This window comes from Corvus brachyrhynchos, unplaced genomic scaffold (genome assembly GCF_000691975.1).
Source record: "Corvus brachyrhynchos isolate BGI_N302 unplaced genomic scaffold, ASM69197v1 scaffold101, whole genome shotgun sequence".
NCBI classification, from domain to species: Eukaryota; Metazoa; Chordata; class Aves; order Passeriformes; family Corvidae; genus Corvus; species Corvus brachyrhynchos.
The window spans coordinates 22907719-22913486 of NW_008237239.1; positions in this window are offsets into that span (position 1 = coordinate 22907719).

Sequence of the window (5768 nt, forward strand, 5' to 3'; positions counted from 1 at the left end):
AAGAGTGGACAGGGAGGGACAAGAATGGGAAAATCAGAAAGTATGGTGGTAATATGTCCAACATGTAATTACATACTAAGGAATGGACAGATTTAGGCAACTCTGCTTCCCTGAAGTGGAGGTGCCAGAAAGCACACAGCAAGGATCCACGTGCCTGTGGTGTGCCTCCAGCAGCTGTCATGCACTTGGAACTGCTTGGATGCTGCTGCTCCCCACCATTTCCACTCACGCTCTGTTAAAGCCAGGCCCCCGGGTTCAGCACCTTCCTTGCTGGAAAAGGCCTCACTGCCCTTGGTCGTGGCTCTTTGCCACGGCCACAGCTCTTCACAGCTTCCTGCTTAAGCCAGTTTGCATCCTGACACCAAGTCACCCCAGCCACTTGCCCCTTGCATCCTTGGCACCTGACCCCCTGCTTGGGCTCACCAGGATCATCCTGCATTCATTAGGGGCCCCCTGTGCTCGTCTGCTCTGTCTGCAAAGGAGCCAAGTCGCTGCTGCAGTGGAAATTGTAACACAGACATTTCCAGCTCTTTGAAATCCTCACAGTTTGGACACTGAATTTTTTTCATCTGTAAATCCAGAAGTGGGAAGGGGGAATTCTTGCCCAACAGAAAAAAAAAAAAGACTATTCATTATAAAAGTCCTTGAAAAAACGATTTCATCTATAAATTTATAAATGATCAAGTAGCATGCTTGATGATGATATTTTAAGGGAAATCAAGCCAGGGAACCAGGAAGAGTTGTCACCAAGGCCACATTTCCAGCTCTTTGAAATCCTCACAGTTTGGACACTGAATTTTTTTCATCTGTAAATCCAGAAGTGGGAAGGGGGAATTCTTGCCCAACAGAAAAAAAAAAGACTATTCATTATAAAAGTCCTTGAAAAAACGATTTCATCTATAAATTTATAAATGATCAAGTAGCATGCTTGATGATGATATTTTAAGGGAAATCAAGCCAGGGAACCAGGAAGAGTTGTCACCAAGGCCTTGGAACAGACTTCTTATGTCTAAAAGCTGGGAATCTCACTGGGCTCTCTGCAGATAGAGAGTGGATACAGCAAACCAACCAGTTTAATGAGCAGTTTCTTCAAAGCTGTCAAACAGAGTAGTGTTTGGAAAGAAAAAAATAAAAAGGGAAAAACTAGTGCTCCCCTTCTGACCTATTTGGATCAAACCCAGGATTTCAGAGCTTGCTTCACAAAAATTTACTTTCAATCCAAGACTGCAGCAAACCCAGCTGAATTGACCCACCAATGGCTTAGACTGCAAGATCTCCTGGAGTGTTCTATGGCTCCTGCACAAACAACCACTCGTCTTGGTGCTCCAGGGAAAGCAGAACCTAAGGCAAGGATGCTAAATTCTGTCCAGGGCTCACCTCAGTACTGTTGAAACAGGAGTCACTATGTACAGTGAGGACACCTGTGGAGCACAGAGGCTCTCAAGGACACTGGAGTTCTTCCCTAAAACTAATGTATGCTGTGCCTGGGAACGTGAAAACTTTACAAGCTCTGAGTGGTTTGATATTTCAGACTGGTAAAAAGTACACCTGGTCCCTGATAAATAGCTCATGTGGCCGGGTGCTCTCCTCTTCAGTGGGACAAACCAGATTGTGACAGATGGTTTCTCCATCTCCCTCTCTCTCTCAGGGAGCTGCCTTAATTATGGCTAGTGCTGTGCCACCTATGCATGAGGTCCCTTCAGCTTCTATACACCTGGGGTTAATGCACAGATGAGCATTAAGATAATGTGTACGTTCAGGAAACAATGAAGTCACCCACCTTGCCACCTTGCCCTCATTTTGTACCAAAGTGTGTCACACCAACAGCGGTTGCATTGTGACATGCTACAATAAAGCTAACAATCCCATATATCAGGAGGAGGTTTTCCACACCTGCTACTATCCCAGAAAAACAAGGTTTAAAACCTCACCCTGCCCAGAGGTGAGTGATGAGGAAGCTCATGGATTCATCATTTCATAAATCAAGTTTATGCAAAATATGTTGCAATAAGCCTGCTTTTTCCTCCTGTATTTTTCAGCATTGCTATTTTAGATTGCAGTTTCCTGTGTATTTTAATAAAATTCCAAGTATAACTTGATGGAGATGACATGAAAAATGAATCATGCTCAAGCATCAATACCAATGCTCCATTCACCATTTCCTATCTGACAAAAAATGTAAAAGAAAAGCAAATTTTTATCATCCATGGCTAGATATATTAGGTTAGATATTTTATATAATAGTTCTATCGATTAATCAAAATACATTCCAACTTTAATGCAAGGCTATTTCTACCTTGTAAATCAACATATTACCTGCGAATGAAAAGCAGCACGACAAAAACAATTAAAAAGAATAGAAAGAAAAGAAGTGTAAATTGTCAGTTTAAATCAAGACTTGCTGCTTGCTGATTTGCACTATGACATTTAAAGCTGTCTATCGTTGTCTGGGTTTTTCTATTTGTTTGTTTATATTATAAACATATTAATGCTCAGACCTTTCAAAGGAAAACCCCGTAATGCCCACACTGAGCCGTGTGGTCTGCTGAGGCTTGTAAACAGATTGCCAGATGAAGGCAAAGACTAGAAGATAGCAAAGGGCTGCCAGGCTGGAAGCCTGAATTAAATCCATTAAGGTATATTTGAATAGGCAGATAAGTAAGGAACAGCAAGCTGGGCTGATGAGTTTCTTCAGAGAGAAGAAACCACGGCGAGAGCAGCCACACACGGCAAAGCATCAGGCCACCTGCTACTCACCTCCAGGGACTATTGAAGTCCTGTTGGGAGTTCACCCATCAAGGGCCTTCCTGCTGTGATAAATCAAACTAAAGTGACAAGGCAGTTCTTCAGCCATAAGGTCATTTAATAAAATAAGGGAAGAGTCACACATGGAAGTGTAAATACACTGCACACTTGTTCAACCTGGTGCTAAAGAGCTGTTGAAGTGGATATGGAGGCTGCAAAATAAAAGAAAGATGGAAGGATTTCAGATTCTACTGACCTGCTCCCTAGGTCCTGAGGGTGGTTTTCCATCTGCTCTAGGCAACATAATTAAACGTTTGTGAACTAATGACAGTATGTGGCTTTTGTCACCAAAAGAACAGACAGTGGTAAACAAAACCCTATTTACAAGAGGGAGGGAGGAGGGAAATGTGACTCTGTTGTTGAAATTAGAGATAAACAAAATCACACCACTTAGCTAAAGAGCCTGTCTAGACAGAGGAAGAACAAAAACAAATGACAAAAGCTTGATGTTATTCTTGTGAGAAAGAAAGAGAAAAATTATTTTGTAGCTAGGCAAAAGTCATCACACTGAAGAATGTCAAGACTACAACATTGGGATCACTGAATATCACACATTTTACACTAAAGAGCAAGACAATCTAGCCAGAGCAAGGCCTTCTTAATTTTGGAAAACCTGGCAAGAATCAAGAGTATGAACAGCTTAGGAAATCAGTGAGAAAACCAACCAAACAGATTTTGGTCCTAGAAGTGCAAGAGCTGCAAGCATACACCGAGGCTTCACCTACATGGTAGATCTACTCTGCTGCACCTACATCAGTGAAATTTAATTTAAAAGAAAGTGATTATAATTATTCCACTCTGAAATCCTGTTTTGAAATAAGTTGTCCACAGGAAGAGCTGTTCCAGAAAAGGCAGGATGGAACAATAACTCTACTACACTCACGCCAAAAAACTTTCCCACCAACATGGCCCTAGAGAGGAGAGAGTGTCTTTAAAGGTAAAACCATTATCATCCTTCAAAAACAGTGGGATTTCTTTATTCCAGCAATTAATCTGAACCACACTGAGCTGAGAACTTTCATGTCATTTTCTAACTAGCAAAATTGTTACAGCCAATTTAAAACTACAGATTACCTACAGTGCATCTGCTAGGTAAATCATGAAATTCTGTCTTGAAATGTCTCTCAGTGACTGTAGATAACCTGGAACTTTTCTTGTGGGATGAAGTGCAAGAAGGCAGATAGCACACATACAGCCAGATACTGATCTCCACTGAGCAGGCATTGCTGAAAAGTGAAACAAAGATTTGGCAGAGCAAAAAAATGGTGGGTTAATAAAATGGCAGGGAGCAGGACAGCAGCCATGCATGCAGGGCCCTAAATAATCCATGGAGACTGAATACACAGGGACACAAGGAGTTAAAGTTGGAGAGGCAGGATCAGGACTGTCAAGCAGAGCAGATAGTGGCTTCTTGGCAGCTGGGACATTAATTCCTTTTAAACATAAAAGTCAACAGATAATTGAGGTTTTGATCAATGTAACATCAGACTGAACCTTGCAATGCCCTAATTATTTTTAGTTGGTTTTAGAGTGAGTTACTCTTCTAAGACATCACTGCTGCTTCACCCATGAGACTGCAGGTTGGGGTGCAAACCTTTGAAGGCAAGTGGTCCATGGTTCCCTCTGAACAGGTACATTTTCATCATTACCATAATCTTCTTCCTCCTCGTATGCCTGCAGCTCATTGAGGGCAGTCATGCCAGTCAGGGGCAAAGGATGAAGACACGGGAGGATGAGGATGGTTGGCAATGCTGGGTATCAAATGGCTGTTGAGGGAACACTAAAATAAAGGGTAGAGAAGAGGCAGAAACAGCTGTACAGTGCTTCTGGCCTGTTGTCTGGAAGCAATTAACCCCTGCAAAGGATGTCTTGGAATGGGTCTCATCCCAGCTCTATCATAGACTCATTAACTTAAACTCCCTAGGCCTTGGGTTTTTTCCCAATTTACAGCGTATGAATAGGTGTGTGGAGATAAGGGGCTATGCATATTTCATGGAAAATTCATGCTACTACCATTAATTTATTAATTTATTTCAGAGCTACCTGTCAAAAGAGGTGTGGCCAGCAGGTCAATGAAAGTGATTCTCCCCCTCAACTCTGTCCTCATGAGACCCCACCAGAAGTGCTGAGTCTGGCTCTTGGGCCCCCACCACAAGAAAGATGTGGACCCGTTGGAGTAAGTCCAGAGGAGACCATGAAGATGCTCAAAAGGCTGGAGCACCTCTCTTACAGAGATGGGCTGAGAGAACTGGGATTGTTCAGCCTGGAGTAAAGCTCCTGGGAGACCTTAAAACACCTTCCAGTACCTGAAGGGGGCTACAGCAGAGCTGGAGAGGGAGTTTTTACACAGGCAAAGGAGGGACTTTTACATGGGCATGTAGTGATAGAACAAGGGGGAATGAATTCAAACTGAAAGAAGGTAGGTTTAGATTAGATAATAGGAAGAAATCCTTCACTACGAGGGTGGTGAGGCACTGGCACAGGTTGCCCAGAGCAGCTGTGGATGGCCCATCCCTGGAAGTGTTCAAGACCAGGTTGGATGGGGCTCTGAGCAAGCTGCTCTAGTGAAAGGTGTCCCTGCCCATGGTGAGGGGTTGGAAATGGATGATGTTTAAGGTCTCTTCCAAACCACCGTATTCCATGATTCTGTGATCTTAGTGTATGGCCTGCTCCACTTCCACCTGCGTGCTTGCCCACTTCACCAGACCTGGAGTTGTGAAATCTCTCTGGAAATCATATCTCACATTTCTCGAGGATTTTTTTTTTCTGTGCTATAAAATGCTCTGTTTGGTTCTGGTTTTAGGCACTGGTAGGCGCTAGCAGGTCTCCCCGCAGCCTTTTCTTCTCTAGGCTGAACAGCAACAGCAGCTCTCCCTCGATTATTTGAGGGTCCGTTCCGTGAGGGAGGCGCGGGGGCGGCCCTGTCCCGGTGGGAGCGGCACTGTCCCGGCCGGAGGGGCACT